The sequence below is a fragment of the Cyprinus carpio genome, chromosome A14 (assembly GCF_018340385.1).
Source record: "Cyprinus carpio isolate SPL01 chromosome A14, ASM1834038v1, whole genome shotgun sequence".
Lineage (NCBI taxonomy): Eukaryota > Metazoa > Chordata > Actinopteri > Cypriniformes > Cyprinidae > Cyprinus > Cyprinus carpio.
Window position 1 is genome coordinate 22,485,216 of NC_056585.1, and position 24,235 is coordinate 22,509,450.

The following is a 24,235-nucleotide window of genomic DNA, read 5'->3' on the forward strand; positions in this document are numbered from 1 at the left end:
ATCCTTCACTGCTTTAGACGGTAGTAGCAGAGAGTGGGGTAAGCTGTGCCACATTTTATTGATTTGACCTCTAGTCTAGCAGAACTGAAAATTCCTCAGATTCTTTAATGAAAATTGTTGTTGATAAGACTAGTGTAATAGTATTTCCTACATGGATGTGAAGTTGGTTGAGCCACTGGCACACTTTACCCCAAAGCTACCATTTTGAAAATAAATGTTCAATTTAATAAAAATGAACAGTGTGCTCATCGCAATCTCAGACGCTGCTTACATAATCACTCATTTTTTCCCTACTTTATATAGAAAGTGAAAGACAAGACAAGTTGTATATCCAAATTCATAGTATTTAAAAAAACAGCAGGTAAAAAGTACCTGGATGACCTGCTTCTTCCGCCAAGATTCTAGAGTGCGCATTCGATGTACACTTTACTATCCACGCAAAGGTTGAGGATTTGTGAATGCAAGCAAGGTGACGTTGATGTTGATAGGTCACATGACAATAGGGCTGGGTATCGTTCAAATATTTTCGATACCGATACTTTGACTTCGAAACCGGTTCCTGAACGATACTTTTTTTTAAAACCAATTTTATGAAATCTGTTTTAACAAAATTACTTTGCACACTACTTCAAAAAAACTTTTGGTTTCATTTTTTCAGCTTATTGCCGTTTTTACAGACTCAAAGACTGATCTCCTGAGACACTGCACAAAGGAACAAAATATAACCAACTCAATAAATAAGGGCAAATAGTTTTAATAACGTTCAAATAGTTTTCATGTTTCCACATCTTTTAGGCTACGTTTACACTAGTGCATTTTTGTTTTGAAATGCATTGCTTTAGACAGCAAATCATCATTTCTATTCATGTTCCACTGATTTACTGATGAGAATTAGCTGCTTACAGTGCTCTCCAGTGCTGTTTTCTCTTTCCGCGATCACTGTTCTGGACTAAGAGGAATCTCATTCACAGCTTGTGTCAATCACATTTACGTCTTCATATCCCACCCTGTCAATTTCACTTATGCGTTCAGTTCTGTACATAAGAAACCCAGGAAAACATCTCCACAGATGAAACATGAAGCTAATAACACACGATTACTACAGCATATGATTTGAAAAAAAAATTGATTTTTAAGAGTTTTTTGCCTATTTTTCATAACAATACAGGGTGTTTACATGAGAAATGCTAAGCCAAAACACACATTTGATCACGATCGGGAAGTTATTACAAACATTCGATAGCGGTTTAAAGTGAGTTTTGAGTAAAAGCGTTGTTTAAATCTTATAAATTGTCTTATGTAGCATGATGCTACAGTGTGCACGGAACACGTGTTTTTTTTTGGTTGTGTAGTGTGGACGGAGATCTTTTCTGAAACGCCATTATGAACGAGGATCATTTTCATTTTAAAACGTAAACGCACTAGTGTAAACCTAGCCTTACATCTATGGGGGTTGTGACGCTCACACACACTACAGCCTCACGTATGAGTCACGTCTCTGGGTGGAACCGGTGTAAACTAGTGTTTTTACATGACAAATGTAGTACATTTACATACATCATACGTACATCATACTATATAGAATGTACTGTAGGATAGAGTGTTGTTGTTTTTTGTTTTAGTGGTCCTAGTACCTACTAGACCATAAGTGATTTCGGGATGCAGACAACTGCATATAGGCCTAAATAAATGGTTGCGTGACAGAAATTGTGTACAATTTCCTAAACTTAGATGACACTTGACACATTTTACCCCACTCTCACTTAAAGGCTAATGCATTCTTGGGAAGAGAGAGTGGAGCAAACCATGCATTTGTTCTTCTCGCTCAGCACTTGTAGAGGCTTTTTGAGGTCCATTCGAGGTCGCACTTGACACCATGGTAAAGATAATTCCATTCAATTTTTCCCTTTCCTTACATTAGCGCCTCCATTGTTCGGTTTTTGAATAAGCAGTTTTGAAAAGAGTATCGCTCACTTAGAAAAAGAAACGGGGCCCTATATTCTGACCCTCATTATGTTTAACACTGAACTTTTTCCCTTTTCTTTTTTAATTCTGTGCTAGTTTTATTATTTCTATTGTACTTTTGTTTTTTTTCTTTCTTATACTGTCTTTTACCAATCAGTTTTATTTTTTTATTTTTTATTTTTTTACTGTCTGTGTCTGTTCTGACAGATCCAGAATGATGCTGCTCCTTCGTTCTGGTCTGTTGATGAGTAACTAAGATTTATACTGAGAACTGTCAATGTTTGCTTAGCAGGTAACCTTAACTGTAATGTTGATCTTGTGGTTAATAACTTCCCAATGAGAAAGAAACACAAGAAAAGATGAGCAAGTTTCAGTTAAAAACACAGGTTCACTCTTAACCCGGCACAGTAATCGATCACTATCAGAACTGAACTTTACATGGATTCATTGCATTTTGCACCGTAATCAATCAAAGGATTCCTCTGTATTTAGCTTCCTTAAAACTGTTTCCCCTTTTTCTAGAATCATTAGGTATTTCTTTAGTGTTGTAATTGGTAACATGAGGCACTAGTGTGAGAATAATTAACTAAGAGGGCCTTGTTACTTGATTTGTCACTGAGGAGCCAGTTCACTCAACAGATGCATGTGTCAGAACCCTGTGTCATCTTCACATACCATATGTGATGTTGTAGTGCTGCTCCATGAATATTTAAAAAAGTTATTTTTGTTCTTTCCTGAGAAACACACCTCCTTTGTTTGCAAATGAGGCTTATTATAGAATTGGATTGGAAATAGAAGTGCAGCATTTTTTAATGTTTTGCCTGGTTAAAAAGTAGTTTGCTGTCTACTGAAACTAATGTTTTTCATTATGTTAATGATTCTTTCATTGAATGTGGTGAAAGAGCATGACGTGAAAAAATTACAACATCAGTGTATTGTGTTTGCTTTCACAATAGCCTGGCGAGTTTTGTCTCAACGTTTTAAGCAAACTGGTTCTTTTTAGCATTGTAGTTCAAAAACACTTAAGAATCTCTTTTTTTTTTTATTAATTGTAACATTAATCTAATCATGAGTATATAGAATATAGAAGTGCAGATTTGTAATAACACATTTGTCTGTTTTTGCTTTGCAATGGCAGCTAAAAAAAAGTTAAATGTGCTTAAATAATGAATTTAATGATTTTCATTACTTTTTTTCATGGTGAAAGATAAATGTGAAAATCCTCCCCCAAAAAATAAATAGAGCCTGAACTTTTGTCTGATTCACTTTAGGGAATTCATTCTTTTATTCTGTATATCAAAAAGATTCACAAATCTTTCTTAAACTCACGAATGATCAGTTATATAAATTGAATCTCATAAGAGTCATAAAAGGGAGGCTCGGAGGGTTTTTTTTTATGGTTTGATTTTTTTTTTTTTTTTTTTTTTTTACATTGATACATTCGAATCATGAGGGTGCTGATATCGTCATATAGCCTACAGTATTTAATTGTTCATTTCTTGTAAATGAGGGCTTATTGAAAAGGGATGTTTGTGTACATTTTCCAGTGATCATGGCAGAATTTTTTTCCCTTTAATTTTTAAGATCCTGTCTGAAAATCTTTCAGCCATTGTCTGGGCCTAGTTTTTTATGACACTGTTTCCTTGAAATAGCCTTTTTTGTGCCATTACCATTTGCAAAATTCTTTCAGGTGCTAAACAACACAGACAGCAGGCAAATAATCATCATCAGTGGAGTCATTCATGGTGGATTCCCTCCCAAAGGCCCCTCTTCCTAACCCATCGCCAGACTGTAGTTGATGCATAACTAATGAAATGAAGAGACAGTATCTGAGCAAGCATCTAACCTAAAGGGCCTCAATGAATCATTCACTTTTACAGAGCATTTTGACCTTTCTGTGAAATGCTGAAACTGCAGCACTCTCACACAAGCGTCGTCACAGCTTTGATACCCTTATAATTCTGTTTAGATGTTACACAGGTCGCGTATGTTTTGCTTTCTTTTCCAAAGCCCTGGGCTGTGTTCCTTTACACCGGGTGGCATTTGGAGGTGTGGATTCAATCTCCTGAGCTCTGGAACCTGTGCCATTTCCTCTCCCCTCACACTTGCCCCCTCCCCTCTCCATTTAGACCAGCCTGTTTCATCCGGGACCAGGGAACGCACCGCATGCCACGCTGATGTGTGAAGAGCAGTCACGCTTCAAAAAAAAAATGTACGCAATCCCAGCTCTTATCAATCGGAGAGCCAAAATATACAGATTGTGCACCGCCACGTACGTTTTCAGAAGAAGCCGAATCGAGGGCAGTTCCAGTGGGAGACAAGAAGATGATGCAGATGAAAGGGGGAGAATCAGTCGTTGACTGTTTTAAATAGCTGTCTCCTCTGAATCAGAGTGCGGATGTGGATGAGAGCGACTTGTATACTGAAGATTTGCATCTAGTTTGCAGTAGATACACATAAGCCTCTTGTTCCTCGAGGCCCCGAGCGAGGGACGTGAGTTATCGCACGCCACTAACGCATACTGATGCGCTGTGATTGAGTTTTCAGGTGATGAATACACTGATGCGAGCGATTTGGGCAGATAGGCGTGCGTACAGGATCAGCGTGTTATCTGATACATGCCATAAGTCATGTCGGCGAGGAGCTGAACATTGCCGGACAGGTTATGACAGCGCTTAGCCTGTGGCCTGATGCCTACCATTCCTCTACCTGAGGTGGGGAACAGATGACCCGAGGTCCCTGATGGAGGGGGGCTCAACACACACACACACATGCTCAGCCCGTGGCTGCATTAAACCCTCAGATTGTTTCTCTCAGTGCATTCTGAATTATTCACACCAGCAGTTATGGTACTGCCGCTCGCACTGTCCCGGGAAACACTGGGCGATGGGTGGGGTTGAAGTGTGATGCTGAAAGCCTGTCGAGATGTGATGACAGCATATGTTGTCTTTATTAAGACCCTCAGAGACAGTAATGGCGGTGTTGGTGAGTGACTAACTATAAAAGCAGCATTTTTTAAGATGCAGCTGAACTCTGCATTATCGTTTATATGCTGTTTAAAAATAAAAGCCTCTACAAATTTTCCATTTTACTGGGCCCTTTGAGTCACAAACAGTGAGAAATGTGAATTAATACATAATTTCCTAAAACCCATGTTAGACAACAGAATTACCCCCAAATGTTGTCCCAATTCAAACACAGTTGTCTGAACAAAGAATTTTAAATTTGAACAATATTGCTGAAAGGGTTTTTGAGTTCCAAAGAAATTATGCCTGCTATAAGGTTATTAAATTGCATTTTGCTGACTTTAAAATTTTGTTGCTGTTATGCCATTATTGTTAGCTATATCTTGTGTTGTGATGTTAAGAGTTCCTCTTTTTACTTTTTCTTTTTTTTAATGTACTCTACGTTACAGAATGTCTTGAGTCATTTTAGTGACTCATTTTGTCTGAAATTATCCTGTCTCTCATTTGTAGCACTGGAAAGTCTTGTCTGTTAATGAACGGAGTTGTTTTAAACGGTCCTCTCTCGCCTCATAATATATATAAATATAATATATATATTTAAATATATTATATATACATATATATATATATGTATATATATAAAACACTGCAAAGACCAGCTTTATTCTAGTGAATAATTTTTTTTGTAAATGTATCTCTCTTTCACTTGTTACACTGCAAAGTATAGACTCATTCTAGTAACAAACAGAGTTGTTTTAAAATGGTCTCTCTTATATGGAGCTGTGGAGAGTCCAATTCAAGTGAGATGCTTTGTCCAGTTGATTCGTGTGAATGAAATTTGTGATTCAAAAAACAGTTTACAGCTCAGTGGTGTATTCTAATTTTCTATTTGCATCTCTTTTTTATTATTTTAATTTATGATTAATTTACATGAATGAAGTCAGATGTGTAGATGTCTCCTTTATTAAGTTTATTCATTACAAAAAATATATATATAATATTGTTTTTGTGCCAGGAAGATTTTACTCAGATTTAAATTGAAATTACATCATCTCATCAGTTATATATTTTAAAAGATTTAAAAAGATGATGACATAAGTACTTTAAATGCAGGTACGTTTTTACTGTTTTAGAGGAGCATCCTCAGCCCTGATGGGGAGTAATCGTAGCTCCCACTGTAACTGCACGCAGAAACACCCACTCCTGTGACAAACCCTTATCTCAGTTTGTTGACTCTAGGCCAGAAAGGGAAAAGCTTGCAGAGATCTGGCTTCCTAGCTGTCCATCACCATGTGTTTTGTGCCAACGTTTCCTCTGGCAATCCCATGCTTACATAGCTCTAAGTCAAGTTGTTGCCCTTTGTCCCCCGCTACAGGAATGTCCCGGGGTCATGAACTTGACCACAGGGGAAACACACAGACCTGTTCCATAAAAAAACATCTTAGCTTAGGGAATTTTACAGTGGGTGAGCAACGGCAAATCATCTGCCACAGACAATAGGTCTTAAGTATATACGTACTAAACAAAACAACAGTATATTATTATTTAACATATTTTGGTTTAGTTTTTTTTTTTTTAAAATCTAGTGTACTATTTAGTTACAAAAAAAACTATGAATATGTGACTTTAACTATGCTAACTTCCAGTCAGTAAGTCATTTAAATTTAATTCTGTAACTTTGATTTGTTTCAAACTGACTTAAAACAGTCTTTTTGAGCTTCTAACATTTGTTTGTTCATGACCAAACTGTACTGGTCTGCCTGGATCGTTGGATTTTTTTTTTTTTCCGGACGATGCAAGAAGAAAGGCATGTTGTCTGTTTATTATCTTTGTTATTTTGTGGTACCCACTCTTTTTTATCTCATCAGTTTTGGCTCAGATAATCTCCCAACCTCGGGTAAAAAAATATTAATTTCTTTTGCAGTGGCGCTGTAGATTCAGCATCTTCGCAGTGTTTCTTTCTGCTGAATAGCATTGCAGGAAACACTGTTCTGTTTTCGGTGACTATATTTCTGAGTATTCACACCAGCTACTCCCCATCTGTTTTTCACACAACAAGACTCAAACACTTCCAGTGCTGTGTGAAAATGATCATACACCCTCTGATTCCCCATTTTGCTATCTAGTAAAAAAATTCATAAATAGAGCTGATTGCATTCATCTCTAAGAGTGAGATCTTACAACTGTCAAAAACAGTCCTGTCCAGTCTCAGGAGCTTGATCACACTTCAGCTTGTGGGATTTACCCACCTGACATTTGTTATACTTGGCTGCCTCTCTCAGTAAATTTGGAGCTGTGTTAAAGCACGTGCTGCAAAGCTCAAAGTAAACATCCTTTAGTTTGTTATTTTATTTTAGGGGTTGTGTTTATTTTTTCCTCAATATTTTGCCCAAAATTTTATTGACCCTGTCACAAAAAGATTTTTATATGCATCAGATATATATATGTTTCCACATCTTTTAGGCTACGTTTGCACTTTTTGTTTTAAAAAAAGCATATCTTAAACAGAATCATAATTTTTATTCATTGTCCACTAAGTTACTGATTCCAGCAGTGTCTGCCTGTGTTTTCTCTTCCACGGTCACTGTTCTGACTCAGAGGAAGTTCATTCACTGCTCAAATGTCAAGTCTCGTTCATAACACGCCCTGTCTCCGCTGACCAACATCCACACTACACGACCGAAAATACATCTTACGTCACCATTCATGCACACTGTAGCATCATGCTATATAAGACAGTTTATAAGATTTAATACTACGCTTTTACTCCAAACTCACTTCAAACCATCATTGAGTGTTTGTAAAAACTTTCGATTGCGATCTAATATTCCTTATAATGTTGCAGAAATATGCTATTTGTACCCTTTTATATCAAGCTAATCACTACACCTGCTTAGCATTTCTCATGTAAACACCCTGTATTGTTATGAAAATAGGCAGAATATCATGAAAATCACATACAAATCATATACTGTCGTAATCGTGTGTTAATTAGTTTCATGTTTCATCTGTGGAAATGTTTTTCTGGGTTTTTTCTGAACGGAACTGAATGTCTCCTGAAACCTTACAGGATAACGCCAGTAAAATAATGTGGCCAATTGTCACAAGCAGACAAGATGTAATCTCATAATACTATCTAATTAATATTAGGGCTTATTTGTTCCATCATATTTCTTTTTCTGCATCTTTACAGTGTTGTGCGTTATAAGCAATCACACACGATTCCGTTGAGTTTATGAATGCAATGACCGACCAGAGGCTGAAACACCGGAGTTTTGTTTTGCAGTAGCATGCTCGCTGACTGAATTCTGCGCTCTCACAAATTCTGTCGTTATTATCGTGTTCGTGTATTGATGATAGTGCATCATGCATCGATCTCGCATCATCATACAGTAATAGATGTATACATACAGCTTCACTAATGTTCTTTGACGAATCTAAATGATCTTTGCTCTTCATTTTCTGTAGCTTCTGTTTGAATAACTGAGGAAATGTAAGCATTATAATTAGTAACTTAAAATGTTTCCTATTAAATGTGTTAAATTACAAATTCAGTCATTAAAAATAGTTTATATATTTAGTTAATAGATGTACACTAACATATTAGGCAGCTTTTTAGCCCCTTACCTGGAGTTGGTTCACTCTCCGGCTATGAAACAGAGTAGTTAATTAATTAATTAAATTAGCATGATTATATATCGTGTATCGGCAATCTCACAGGCTGACGATAGGATGATATGACTATGGAGCATTCACCCCAACACTACTCGATAGTATCGAATGCAATTTTTGGTCTGTTGCCTAAAAAAGCACTGAATTTTCAATACCCAGCCCTACTTTCAAGTACTAATATGTAACTTTAAGGTACTAATATGAACCCTTTAGGGATATAAAAGGTGTGCCTTTTGAAAAAGTACCACCCTAGATTTGTACCTAATGTTACCTTGTTTTGCTGACATTTAAATCAAAAGTTTTCACAACAATGAGTCGTTGTGACCAAGTGAAAAAAAGCTCCCCTGATTGGATCTCTTGTTAATGTTGGTCAGGTCTGATCTGATGTTGCTATGTCACTTTAAACTGTTCATGTGAAATGATCTCCTTCGTCTTTTTCCTTTTTCCTGTTTTCCCCATGTGCCCCTGTAGTGTGGAGGAGATGAGGAGCGAGTAGACAGCAGCAGACAATCTATGTAGGACATCGGCCATGTCCGGACACTGATGGCCTTCAGGCCCCTCTAAATTCTGTGACAACAGGATCGTGGTCCCTCCAAGGTAACTTCTGGTATTTGTTATACTTTCACCCTTGTCACAAATCTGAAAGCACGAGCTGGCTGTTGCTTATCCTCCCCGCAGTGTAATCAGATTTTTACAGGATAACAGCATTAAGGGTTTTTCCAGCTCCCTATAAGAGCCTGTTTTGTATTTTCTTTAGCTCATAATTAGCAAGTGTTGTTAAATGCCATGGCAACTGCAGCGCAGCGTTACCACATGAGAGATGCGAATTAGCAACCGCATGTAGAAATACTGCTGCAACATGCTTCTCTCGAGCCCTGGTGTTCAGCCACACTGTTCCTCCAGGTGTGAAGAGACTGTTGGGACCCCTCAGAAATTTGCACTGAACTTAGACATTCCTTTCAATTTTCTTCCTTTTCTTTTTTTTTCTCTGTTCTTTCATAATTGTCGCCTCTTCGCAAACTGCAGTAAATCTTACCACCCCCTTCCACCCCACGAAAATCGCTAATTTGCCTGTCAGAGGCAGTGCTGATATATACATAGTTGCAATTAACACTCATGTGTTCAGGGTGGTTGACTCTGCCCTTCTTAATCTTGTGGGACTTCCTGAATCTGCTCATTCAATCGATAGATTGTTCGAAATAAGAAACAAGGGAGTAAGAATTAATAGATTTATCATCTACCTGTGGCTGTGCTGTGGTATCACTTCCTCTCTGGCATGAGACTCTAACACACTTTTAATTACCTGAACTGAGAAGTTTACAATTCTCTATGCATCTGCTTTGCATCTTCCCCCCTTCGAACTCACCATAACCTTTTCTCCATGGTATCCCTTGGATCCGTGTTTTTTTTTTTTTCCTCTAAAGAGGTCCAGACTTGCCACAGCTTTCTCAGGTTTACCTCATATACATCTACTCTGTTAGAAATAGTGATTGCATTTCCCTTTTTATCTTATTGCAGGTGCCCCTTTAAACTGCCCTCTGTCACTTTTCCTCACCCATAGAGATCCCTTATTTAGCAGTGATGGTTATATTGGGTGGCAATTGGGTTGCCACATTCCAGTTATTTTTCTGTCTCTTTCTCTCTCTCCCACATTATCCAGTCACTATCTGCATTTATTTGGCTTATTGGGTAGCTGAAATTTAAACAGTGTGACATGCTATACTCCTGCCAGAAAAAAAGTGCATTTTTATACATATATTTTTTGTTAAATAGAAATAGTGTAATATAGTATTATTATACTTAACTAATCTAAAATTATATTTATATTTTTATTAATAAGCAAAATGATAAACAGCCATGGCATGAATGAAAAAAAATAAAACACTTTTCCTTTTATGTTTTTGTATTAGTTTCAGCCTTAAATGTTTGATGTTAGTTGGTATTTGTGAACTAGTGCACTTATGCCGCCGCATCCATTTCAAAAAAGAGAAGTGAATAAATAGTGTGACACTGCCAAACGGATCATGTGGCAGGTTCCCCTTTCTGGGGTTCACCGAACGAAGGCGATAAATCGCTAACTCCAAATCAATGTAATACCTGCTGGCCCAGAGAGAGCTGCACCCCCCGGTCAACACACATCAGAGAGCTCCGGAGCTATTGAAGTCGTCTCAGCGTCCTCCCTCTCCCAGAAAAAGCACAAACACGGGAGCTGTTGAATATTGAATGCATTTAATCCTTCCTCCAGCTTTGGATTTATACTCACATTGCTGTAAAGGAATAGTTTCACTTAAGTAAATAAAAAGCTGCGTGATTTTGCAAAAAGCCATTCTGCTTTTTCCAAATATATGATGGTGAATCGCAACTATGGCTGTTAAGCTTCAAAAATGACAAAAAGCACCATAAAAAACTAATTGCATGTGACTTGTGTGCTATATTACGAGTCTTCTGAAGCCATATAATAGCTTTGTGTGAAGTGAGTTTAAATGATGACACAATTTTTCACTTTTTGGATGAACTATCCCTTTAACAATCTTTTTTATAACTTTAAAGTAATTGACAGCTTGTTGTTTTTTTTTTTTTTTTTAACTTGTTACTGGTTAACACTTTTTTTTTTTTTTTGTGCTTTTTCTTACTTCCTCAGTACCACAGTGTGGAAACTTCCTGCCAAAGAACCTATTCGAGCATTTTAGAAGAATTGCTAATTTTTACTTTCTCATCATATTTTTGGTGCAGGTAAGTGAGTGGCATTTGATCAGTCATAAGCGTTTACCATCCCCCAGAGAGTCAAACTGTGTGTGTGTGTGTGTGTGTGAGGTTTCGAGTGTGTTTATTGGGTGTGTGGCTCATAGCCAGGATGGTTCTGAGGCAGATCTGATGTCCATTGTGGACCTGTGATAATGGCAGAGAAAAGAGACAGTATTGAGACGGGGAAGCCTCTGCTCCGCTCAATCCAAAAAGCACATGAAGAATGATCCCTTAGTTAAACTAGCGAGTGGAAACCGTTTAAACAGCTGATGTGGTTTAGACAAGTGTTAAGACAACTTTAAGTCGTTATGACTGTCTGAAACCTGCAAAATGCTGCATTCTCAGGCAGTATAATATGATGAAAGGCAGCAACCATTCAAAGGTTATGCCTCAGTATGATTTTTAATGTGTATGGAAGTAGTCTATAAATGCTCACCAATGCTATTTGATTAAAAAAAATACTGTACAAAAAACAGTAATACTACGGGATGTGTTTTTTTTTTTTTTTTTAAGTTTACTGCATGTTTAAAATGGTTTTCTATTTTAATGTATTTTAAAATGTAAATTTATTACGGTAATGCAAAGATAAATATGCAACAGCCATTACTCAAGTGTGTCCGTGTCACATGATCCTTCAGCAATCCTTCTGATATGGTGGTTTGCTACTAAGAAACATTTCCTTATTATTTTTTAATGTTGAAATCAATTGTGCTGCTTAATATTTTTTTGTGGATAGCATAATACATTTTTCAGGATTCTTTGATTAGAAAGTAAAAAAAAACGCCATTATTTAAAAATAGAATCTTAACTTCGGTCAATTTAATGCATCTTTGCTAAATAAAAGTATTATTTCCCTTTTCTTCTTCCAAAAATTCTTACTGACCCCCCCCAAACTTGAATGTGATCAATTATAGGGAATAGAGTACTGGAAAAAATAAAATTTTTTTGACTGGTTTTTGCTGCGCTGATTTCACAAATAAAGTAAGCCTATAGTATTCTTTTAACGAATGTGTCAAAAAGACTCTCAAAAACTCCAATTTGAAACATGAATTTGTGGTCATTTGAAAAATACGAAAAAAAAGCGTCTGACAGATCTTTTGAAATCAGCAAATTCAATGTATAAAAAAAAAAAAAAAAAGTTTTTACAGAAAAAAAGAAAAAAACCTTTTTGAATTTAATTCAGGATCCAGTATCTCTCTAAACTAAGCATTGAATATTATGCAAATTAAATGTTAGATAACTATAGATTTGACATTATTGTGCTTAACGTGACATGGTTCTAACAAGAATTCCTTCTTACTAAAAGGCTTTAGGTCATTGACTAACTAAACAAGCAACGTCATTCTGTTTCGTCCACAGCCTAAAAACATGTGCATCTCAGTACATCTTATGTGCATCCATGGTTGTGACGTGATCGGTGTGTGGTGTGTGTCCTGAGAGAGAGAGATCCCCAGGTGTTTTGCCCGTTTCTGGCATGCGTCTGGCGTGCTAATACTAATCCTTTTTTTTTTCTCTGGAGGGGCTTCTTAATCCTCTCTGACACTAGCTCCCCCCACGCAGCCCACTATTATAACTGCACGAGGAAGACACAACACGGTGCGCCTGTCTCACAAAGAACTGCGCTTTAAATCACCAGCCTCCAAATAGATGCGTGCATTCTTCCTCCCTGAGGCCCTTTGCAAATGCGCCATCGTCCTGACGCCCATTTCTGTCTCCCCATGTCATTTCATCCTCCCATGTTTTTTTTTTTGTTCCTCACCCCCCCTCTTTTTTCCTCCATTTCTTTGTCCTCCCCCCTTCTCTCCTCTCTCCTCCTTTTTCCCTTGTACGCCTCTGCAGCATAGCACTGCTGACGTCAGCAGCCAGGGGAAGCCCTCTGTAATGCTTTAGAGCCACAAATACACTGGGGGACACTGGGGGACTGATTAAAAAAGCACCAGTATGCTAAAAATAGTACTGCGTGGCTTCACCCGGGTCTTGATGGGAAAAGAAAGCTGGGAAGAGAAGAGAACAGAAGGAGGGGAGGAGTCGAGGGGGATCTCTCTGTCGCTCACATGCACATTTTGACACACATTCTGCTGGAATGTTCTAAATACCTGTGTGTGTGTGTGTGTGTAGATGAGGGATTGTGCTAACAAGCAGTCAGTGTTCAGCCGAGTGGAAGTGCATAACCATAAAGAGGAAACTAGCACATAATCTTGAGTAAATGCTATCGAAAGAATGAAATGTTTTTTTTTTTTTTTTGGTGCAGATATCTTGGAGTAGATGAATGTGAAGGATGGAAGGAAGGACAGTATGATTCATTGATTCTTTATCAAACTATTTCTGAACTGTTTAGAATGATAATTTTAAATTAGTTATTAATAATTCTAGTTATTTGAAAGCATGTGCTGGGCAAAACATGATGCCTGTAAATGCCATGCCAGACTGCAATGCTTCAAAAATGGAATCTGTAGTGGCAACTGTACCACAAAACTCTGGCCTTGTTGCAGGACTCAGATTTTACAGTAGACCTAAAAGGGTGACCAAACACAATACCAAGACCTTGTAGCATACAGAAAATGTCCTTAAAGCATTCATGAGTTGTTTTAAATTGCAAAATATAGTTAGTTTCATTTTATTATTTGCATTTAGAGTTTTTTTTTTCCCTGCTTCCTGAATCTAGAACAGACCAACAGATCATATTTGTGACCCACCAGTTGAGGAAAACATTGGTTTACAACACTGTGCAAACACACACACAGGTGGAAGCCTGCAGATACGTTTTTTTACAGCCAAGGACCAAAAAGTCTCAATAAACTATATATTTTACCGACGTCTTCAAAAGCAACCAACCGCATGATGAATTCCATGAACTATATGTTTAACAGGTCATGGGACACATAGTTTATCATGATTAGAAGTCAGTCTTTTTTTTATCTACACTGTTTTTCTGTCACTGAAAAAAAACAAGATCGGTGCTGATTGACAACAGAGTTTGAATGTCGCTTTGATTGCACTGACAGATTTTTTTATTTTTTGGTAATTTTTTTTTAACAGAAATTGGTAGTGTTTATATAAATTATTATATCACTAAAATTTAAGTTAAATATATTAAAATTAATCAGTTTAGTCCCAGTTTACATCTGGATTATTTTTTTTATCTCACTTTTGGTATTTAGTAACTCACATGGTTTGTGTCTGCCTCTGTAAGGTGTTTCTGCAGTAACTGATGTGTTCAGCACTAGCTTTGGGAATTGGCTCCCTTGAGGCGGCGGTTAAATGGATGGTGTTTTTGCGTCTACGAGTGTGGAACTAGCGAGGTGGGGTCTGGCAGTGATGGGTGGGGGTGTTTTGTGTGATTGTAAAAGCGTCGAAGGGGCAGCACTTCGTCAGAGAAGTGACTGTATTTCATTACAGTCGCTGATGAACTGTATCAGTGGCGCTGTCGGTTTACTGAGCGATCCAGGGGAATAAACTCCCATTGCACGTCTATATGTGTGTGTATTAAAAACAAAGAAAAGCATACTGTAGGACAGACTGTTCTCAGCTATTTGTGGGGCCGCATTTCTCAGTATTTCTAATCAAGTGGAAGCCACAGTGGGGCTCCATCCAGATGGGCCTTTATCAATTTTTTAAATTCTAAAAACAATGTGCGGGGCTGCTGGCCCCCACAGCATCCATCACTTGCAGGAGCCACAGCGCGCATTAGAGCGTTTTCTGCTGACTGACTCCCAGACTCAGCCCTGGCTCCCGTGGAGAAGGGCCAGTCCTCAGAGAGAAAGAAGAAAGAGAGGAGAAACACACACCTGCCACAATGGCAAAACGTGTAGTATTCACAGCAGTCAGATGATTTATTGGGTTGTTTGTTCATGCTTTTATTTAAAAATAAAAAAACTTCCTCAACTGCTAATTTTTAAAGTGATTGTTCACACCCGGCTTTTCATTGTATTGACAAAAAAATAAGGCGTTTCTCAAATGTATTTTTGTGTTCTACAAAAAAGAAAGTCGTACAGGTTTTTTTGAATGACATGTGGGTGTGAAAAGGATGACAGAATTTCCATTTATGAGTGAACTACCATTTTAATGTTGCTTCTCCTGAAGGTATAGCAAGAAAAGCCATCTTTCTCCTCTTCTTCTTTCTGTTCCTGACGGCGGTGCCACTAAACAGCTGTCAGCAGACACCTGGCAAACTGAGAGGTATTTTTAACACATGATGGGCCACTATTGAAAGATTTTGTGCTCCTGTGAACATGCTGCACACAAACGCCACTCGTTTCTCACAGTGCTGCGTGTTGTTTTAGCATAAGCTGTGGGGGCAGGATTTAAAGACGCCTGAGTGCATTTGGGTTGGCCTGCGAGCTGTAACTTGTGGCTGTTAAGTAACGGCTTGTGTGTGACACGAGGAGGGGGAGGATGCATGATTGGCCGGATCACAGAGTGCTTTAGATTACGTCTAATGGCACAGTCCAAAAGTGAAGTATGTGTGTGGATATTTCAGATGGGTTCTTTGGGTTTTTTTTGGTGTTAGACTGACTGGGCTGAAAGCACTTTTTTTTGGTGTTTGTGTGTTTAGTGTGTGTGTGTGTGATCGGGAGGATGGGGATTATTAGCTCTGACACTGGAGTGCTGCTGGTCTGAGATGGGCTTTCACCTTCTGAAGTCCTGCCGGCTTTACAGTATCTCCCCACAGGATTTTTGGCACTGATACGGAGCACACGGCATCTTTGTGTTTGAGCTGTTTTCTGCAGCGAAGATGCCGTTTCTCACTGTGGCATGCAGTTTTTGCACTGGCCTCTTTCAGACAGGCGCTGCAGGGTGTTAGAGGAAGACGCAGTGTCTTGTGTTAGCTATAGCTCATAGGACGAGACAAAATGTTCACTACTCTGTGAACTTGAACTCATAATTTTTTACCCTTTTTTTCTCTTTAACATAAACACAAACATAGAGCAAGTATTTATAACACCACGTGGTTGTGAAAGAGTTGTGGTTTCCTGAAAAAGTGATGGTTTGTTACACTCTCGCATGACAAACTGCTCATGTTTAAACTGGTGTTTACTGTGTTCAGCAACTTGGAACTGGATCTTGCATGCTCAAACTCAAGCTGTCGTGACACATGTTTTTCATGTCCAACTGCATTATTAAAATACTAACAGTAACTTACATCTGTCTGCTCTAGCACATATATAGCTACTTTTTACAAATCTTATTTCCATAATTGGTCGCCATGGTTTTGCCAAGTAAGACATGTTCCTGGATCAACATTACTGTCCAAAAATATAGACTTAACGCAATCCCTACCCCAAAACCTAACCCTACCCTTAATTTAAAAATCAAAAAAATCAGTGGGAAGTGATATGGTTTTGCCAAGTAAGTTTCAGATATATTTTGCATTACACTGGCCCTTTCACCAGTGGTATATAGTGTAAGGTATGTAAGTTATTATGTTTACATCAGGCAAGTGGCCGCATGATATTCAGCGGGAAAAAAATTACGGAGTGAAGTCTTTATCCAGTCAAAAAAACAGAATTCACAGTTTAACGCGGAATGTCACAGAATTTCTCAGATTTTGAATCAAATAACCAAAAGTAGGTCATTACACTTAAAATCACGATATGGACTAGTATCTGTAATATAAAGCAGCGAAATTCAATTTAAATATGAATCCTGCATGTTTCTGCCTCTCTCTGCTGTTAATGAATTGCGCAGACAGTGAAGGGCGCGCGGTTTACACACACACACACACACACACACACACTGAAGCGCACGTGACGCTCGCGGTGATTTCAGCATCTGCCGTCTCACTAAATGAGGACGTAAATTTATTTTAATGTTTTTGACTTCATTTGTTTTTTTGTATTTGATTTGAGTAAAACTAGCGTCATATCACATACACAGAACTGTAAAGGTATTCACGGCAACCCGTCAAAATAAAAGTCCAGTTTGAAATAACGACAATAGAACAATAGAATGTACACAGCCTACTACTACTACTTACTACTACTAAAATGAAAAAAACAAAACAAAAAAAAAAACATTATTTTAAAGGAATAATCACACTACATTTCTTCCATGTTTTAATTTTAATAGTAAATCCCCTTTGTTTGCCAAAAAATAAAGTTTGCTTAAATTTCAATAATTAAATGATAAATGATTCAGTTAATGTTTTATGCCTTCATTTGAGGGAAAAAGTTCATAAAGCTACTTTAAGAAAAAATTTAATGAATAAATTGTTTTATGCATTCAAATAGTTAGACATGCTAAAACACATAATTTGGTAACAATAAAAAAATATAAATCATATAGTGAGAAAAATATAAACATTTCATAGGGCCCTAAACGTAATTTTTGTTAAACTTTTAATAAATTGATGTGAAAAATGTATATACTATTAATAAGGAGTTTATTAATTTTTTTTAATTAAAGTGGAAATCAGTTTACTAAATAATAAACTTGACTGACTGCTACTTTAATGGGATATTATTTGTGTTGGTTATTATTTATTTTTATGTATACTATATAAGTTTGTGCAATAACTTGCCTGTCATTTGAGTTTGTGGCAAAACCGTTTTTTACAGTGTTTACATGTTATTATACCTGCATAAAATTTATTAAAATAGATGTTTAATTTCATAAAGTACAATTTGATTTTAAAATGCACCTAAATTCTTGGGCATTTTGTGTTTTTTCAGTTGAATAAAAGACAACAATTTTTTTCCTATAATATTTCATCATTGAGGATTTCTTATTAAAAAAGTAAAAAAAATCTTGTCTCGTCTGGTTCTCGTGAACCCAGTCTCGTGTCTCGTCTCGTCTCGTGGGATAAGTGTCTCGTCACACCCTTAGTTGATTGGAATGTTGTTCCAGGATCAACAAGGATGTTGATCCAGGAACATGTTGTACTTGGTGAAATCCCACTCACAGTCCATAAATTTTCATGATTAGTATTTTGAAAATGCTTAGATTTTTCCAAATTCTAATTTTATGTTACTCTTTTTTTGGCATAATTTTAACAGTGCAACAGTTTTACATAAAAGAATCATTTACTTCCACAAAGGTTTGTTTTTGATTTTAATACAAGTGACATACTTTTTTGATTACCAGAGAGCAAAATGAAAATGAATATCCATTTTTGATGCTGTACATTTAATTAATTAGGCAAAATTGTAGAATTTGAATATATCGGCCATATTTGTTTATCGACCATAGCATGAAATTAATTATCGAATCTGTATTGTTTGAATATCCTTAATTTACAGAAATATTGAAATATACGTCATTTAAAAAGTATAGCCACAAGATTTTGCACATTATACAGAACAGTTAAAAAGTCTTTTACAGTATGTCCACGAAGGCTACATTTATTTAATCAAAACAAAATTTTATTTAAATAACTGTTTGAATATATTTTAGAATGTAATTTATTTCTGTGATCAAAGCAGAATTTTTAGCATCATTGCTTCAGTCTTCAGTGTAATGATCCTTCAAAAATCATTCTAATATGCTGATTCGCTGCTCAAGAAACATTAATGAATAGAAAGTTCAAAAGCAGCATTAATTTAATCACATTTTCATTCATTAATTTTCACATTTATTTTGTAATAACAGAAAGTCTTTAATGTTACTTTTGATAAACATAATGCATCCTTGGTGAATAAAATAGTTATGTTGCCTCAAAAAAAAAATCCCATACGTTTGAATGGCAGTGTTGTGTGGGAATAGTCTTACACAATCACCTACCAACCTGCCTGTGCAAAAGTTTCTAATTTTCAACTCCTGTTCATGAACATGTAAAAACCAGAAATGTTTTTTGCATGATACTCAACAGGAAGGGACATGATGCAACTATATACAAAATATTGTTGATATAAGTACACCCAGAGGAATAGTAGGTAACCAATAACTAGAATTTCATCTGCCTTGAATGGTAGCATCACTGACAAGTGGATTTTTAAATCTCAAATAAAGGCAATTTCAGGATGAATCCATTTCATTTTTCAATTTCGCACCAGCTCTGTTATTAATACATATGTGTGTCCTCCGCTTATAGGTGATTGTTGATACCCCAACCAGACCCCGTGACCAGTGGGTTTACCTCTGTTTTTTGTCATCACAGTGACAGCCATCATCAAACAGGTTAGTTGTATTATGTTCTGAATATGCTCCATTTCTCCATCTTTAGCTGTCACTAAAGCACTTGATATTTTTTATAGCCATGTGTCACTGTTTAAATAACGCGGACCCCCAGCCAAAGAGTTCGGCTGACCCTGGAGTCCATCTCTCACACACAAAACAAATGATCCGGAGGCTTGTCACAACACAGCGGTCCTCCTGCAGCTTTAGATGTATTGTTTTAGGATCAGCTTTTTCCACCCGCCTGCTGCAAGCTTTTTTTGAAAAGCACAATGGAAGGTGGACTTCCTTCCAGATATCTGTGTGGCCTCACATGAGAGGGGCTCAGTTCTTAATTTGGGCTTGAAATAAGAGCCTAGGGGACAGTGTGACCCCCAGCCCAACTTTGGCTTCAAATGACTTGACTCCCTCCCTCGGCTCATTTGCACAGATTTTCATTATTAATACAGGCCTTACTGTATGTGATGGAAAACCATTACATGTGAAATTTTCAGAGAATTCTTTCATTTATGCATGTGTGAGAAGTGTATTAGACTGTCTCCGTCCTCCTCCTGCAGTATTCTCACACACAAGCATACTGTTCGCTCACATTCTCTGTCTCTCTCCTCAGGGTTATGAGGACTGGCTACGGCATAAAGCAGACAAAGAGGTGAATAAGTACCCGGGTGACGGTTGTTAGAGGAACGGCCGGTCGGTGAAGAAGGAAAGTGAGAAGATCAAGGTACCTTTAGGTTGCTGCACCCTTGCCAGGTCTCTCATTTAACCAGCACTGTGGGATCAGGGTGTTGGCAAGTTGCCGTACTTCACGTTTTGACAAGTATGCCCACTAGGGGCGTTTACAGCTGGGAGTGTCTTCTTGCTGTATATGGAATGAAACAAATGTGTTGTACACTATAAAACAGTTTAAGGTCACAGATGTTTGGAAGAGTTTGCCACTGCGGCTAGCTGGATGTCAACATTATTTGTGTTTTAGCCGATAACCACTTTTGTAACCATAGACTACCATTAAAAGATCAGTAAGATATTACCCCAACATGAAACCAAAAAATTGTTGTTTGTATGTCGATGTCCTTTTATAATCCAAAAATTTAAATGTAAATTAATATTACCAATAACTACATAGGCTTATTATTAACTTAATATGAGACAATTTAAAGAAAAAAAAAGTGCCAATTTGGTAAACAACAGATGTTGTTTTAAAACAAGAGACTCATGTGGATGTAACTTCTTTTTTAGTTTTTACATTATATTTTACTTGAAAATGTATTTATATTAAAATTTTCACACTTAGCACGTATTTTTGAATCTGAATAGACCATGTGACCCAGCAAATTGAGAAGCACTGATACTATGGGTCGTGTGTAAGACTGAGTCATGTGTAATGTCAATGTGTGTTTTGGTCAGGTGGGTGATGTGGTTGAAGTGGTGGAGGACGAGACCTTTCCCTGTGACCTGATTCTGTTGCAGTCCAGTCGGGAAGACGGCACTTGTTTTGTCACCACAGCCAGCTTGGATGGAGAAATCCAACCACAAAAGTGAGCTTATGCACCTCTCACTCAATCTTTTATCATTTCTGCTGTCTTTCTGTTTTTTAAAATAACCCACTTAGGCACAAATATAACGTTCTTGATATAATATAGATGTTATACTTCATCTTTTGCTTTCCTTGCATCATCTGGTGTGATTTCTGTTCAAGTATAAAAAGAATATGAGATATGGGATTCATATATCATTTCCTTTACTCTCCTTTAGCCAAAACTCTTTAAATAGGTGGCCCAGATCTTGCCATTATCATCCTTCTGCTCCTCATCTTTCTCCCACTTCCATCCATCTGTATTTGTGTGTACAACATGACCTGGAATACTAATTTGCCTGTCTTCCTGCAGACAACACTACACGGTGGGCCAGACATTGAGAAGGACCTACAGACTCTTACTTCCGCCATCGAGTGTGAACAACCCCAGCCTGATCTCTACAAGTACGAACTCCCCTAGCACAAACACACTCACTTAACCCAAATCCCTTTCGCTGCCTCATGATGAAACAGTAGACCTTGCGATCGTTCTTAAAAAATTTTGAATCAGTTCAGCTCAGTTGATCTGGTCTCTGTAGGTTGTTTGATTTCATGGAAAGTCAGACACTATCTAGCCTTTCTGTTTAAGTATCAGAAACAAACAACCTTGAAACAAACACAATTTAGAGAGGCGGTTCATGGCCTCCAACTGCAATAGCAGTTTAACTCATCAGCGCCCCCTATTGGCAAACACATCTCGTTAAAGCCTTTTTAGGCAGAGGAACATTTGCATTTTATGATTTCTAGAGCCACCAGATGTCAACCTGCTGAAGTTCAGAACAGTCTGTAAAAAAAAACAAAAAAACCTTTCAAAAAGCTTTTGCCAATATGCCAGACTCTGTTGGGTCATCACCAAGAGCATCTTCCTTGTATTGGTATTCATTTCGTACCAAGGCTAATTTTACATAGAGTACTGTACTGTGAATACAGTATTATCCTCAACCCTCTTTAATGGGGAAGGAGTCTCTATAAAATGAATCATCAACGCTAATGCAATGTGCATTAGTTCTTTGCCTCTGCTGAAAGTTCTCGTTCTCAGGTCGACGTACCTCATCAAGTACTCTACATTCATGGGACGTCTGGGCATTCGTTAGAGGACCGTACCATTTTTCCGTGTGGATTTGTGGTTGTGAGAACATATATATGAGTGTGTACGTGCTTGACTGGAGCTTGTTTGCTCTATTTACAGTGCTTTGTGGGTCGCATGCACATTTACGAAGCTGGAGCAGGAGCCATAGTAAGGTGAGACCGTCTTTGGTCCATTCCCATGGCCCCTAATAATCCCACAGTACCCGTCTTCCTAGTCACTTCAGCTCTGTCTTTTCCCCTTGCATAGCTTCTTCTGATCATTATTCCATCGACCCGTAACGCCAAAGACAGCATTTAAAGTAAAGCCGGCCTGCAGCTTCTCACAGCCCTGCACACTCGTCTTCCATTTGTCACTGGGCTGTTTGAAATGTTTTTTCTGAGGCTCTACGCCGTGTCCTTCAACGAGAGCGGGCCAGGCCAAACGGCCTACATATTTCCAGCAATACTGCTCATAAGTGTTTCAGAGCACTTTAAATGTGGATGTGTCTTTATTGACATAATTGTTTGTTTTTATGGTTTAATTTAGATCTTTGGGCCCAGAGAACCTTCTCCTAAAAGGTGCTACATTGAAAAACACCAAGAAGATTTACGGTAGGCCCTGGCACCTTTTAATTAGACGAATATTTGATGACGAGGAATTATATTCACCCGAATCACTCTTCATTGCTTTTCCTTTTAAAGGTGTCTCAGTATACACTGGCATGGAGACGAAGATGGCACTCAACTACCAGGGCAAATCTCAGAAACGATCAGCTGTTTGAAAAGTAAGCCAGTGACGAGAGCAGCAGATATACCCTAGTGTGCAATCAGGTTGAAATATTGATTTTGGGATTATTAGCACTGTTCATTTAAGTGATCTGATATTGATTGCAAAATAACAAGATGGATCTGTTTTGTTTTGGTGGATGTTAAAATATTGTATCTCCACATTAATATCAAATCGAAAAATCAAGACGTTATTAATCACAATTAAATTAAATGATTAATGTCTACCAAAGTTCACATAACTACATAATCTATAATAATTATGTTTATGTGGAGATTTAATTCATTTAGAAATCCCTTAAAATAATATTGACAAAACTATACATAATAAAAATAAATTAAATAGTAAAATATTAAATAAAATAAAGTGTAACATAAAAATAATAAGTGAACCATAGAAACTTTAGTGTTGTTGTGCACTAAAAGTTTTCTTATTGGTTGGACCGTGTTATATGGTTTGATATACTGTACTTCTTTACGTGAATAAGATGTGCATATGATCACACAGTATGTTTTCTCTACTTTGCAGGTCCCATCAAATGCTTTTCTGTTGGTGTAATCTAAGTATCCTCATCAGTAAAGCTGTTGTTTGTGTGTACTACACTAAAGTATGTATGGCAGAGCAAAGAAGGTCAGGATGAGCCCTGGTACAACCAGAAAACTCAGAAGGAAAAGACACTAATATTGGGAGTGAGTAGTCTGTGGATTTCACATCTGACCGATTCGAACATGATTACATGAATCAATTAGCAACTCCTTCTATATCATCAGAACATTCTGATGTCAATTAATATAAATGAAGAGTTTAATCTGGTCTCTGGTGGCTGTGGCCAGCTCTTACCAGATCACATTTAATAATCATAATTACGGGATTAGGTTTATGCTTAACCTTTGCTGTTCCAGCCATGATATTTGTGTTTTTGAAGAGACTGAATGCAGGTGTTCTGTCTTGTGTTTCAGTATTTGAAGATGTTACAGACTTCCTCTCCTTCATGGTCCCTTCAACTTTATAATCCCTGTGTCCATGTATGTAACTGTGGAGATGCAGAAATCCTGGGCTCTTTCTTTATCACTTTGGGATAAAGACTTCTTTGACCCGGAGATCCAAGAAGGGCGCGCTTGTCCAAAACTTCAGACCTCAATGAGGAACTTGGCCAGGTTAGACACTTTTGGCGCTTTTTTCCACTGCGTGGTACGACTAGGCCGGCACGACTCGGCTACGGCTCGCTTTTTTAGTTTGGCTTGGTTTGCTTTTCGATTGCAGTTTTTAGTACCCGCTTCAAAGTGGGTGGGATTATAAAATTTATCATTATAGTTGGGCCGCCTTGGTGTCTCATTTGTCACAAAT

General features: G+C 37.5%; 1 pseudogene; it reads left to right on the forward strand.

Annotated features, from left to right (window-relative positions):
* The window catches only part of LOC122147537, a 46,965-nt pseudogene that overhangs the window by 20,810 nt on the left and 1,920 nt on the right, over positions 1-24,235 (forward strand).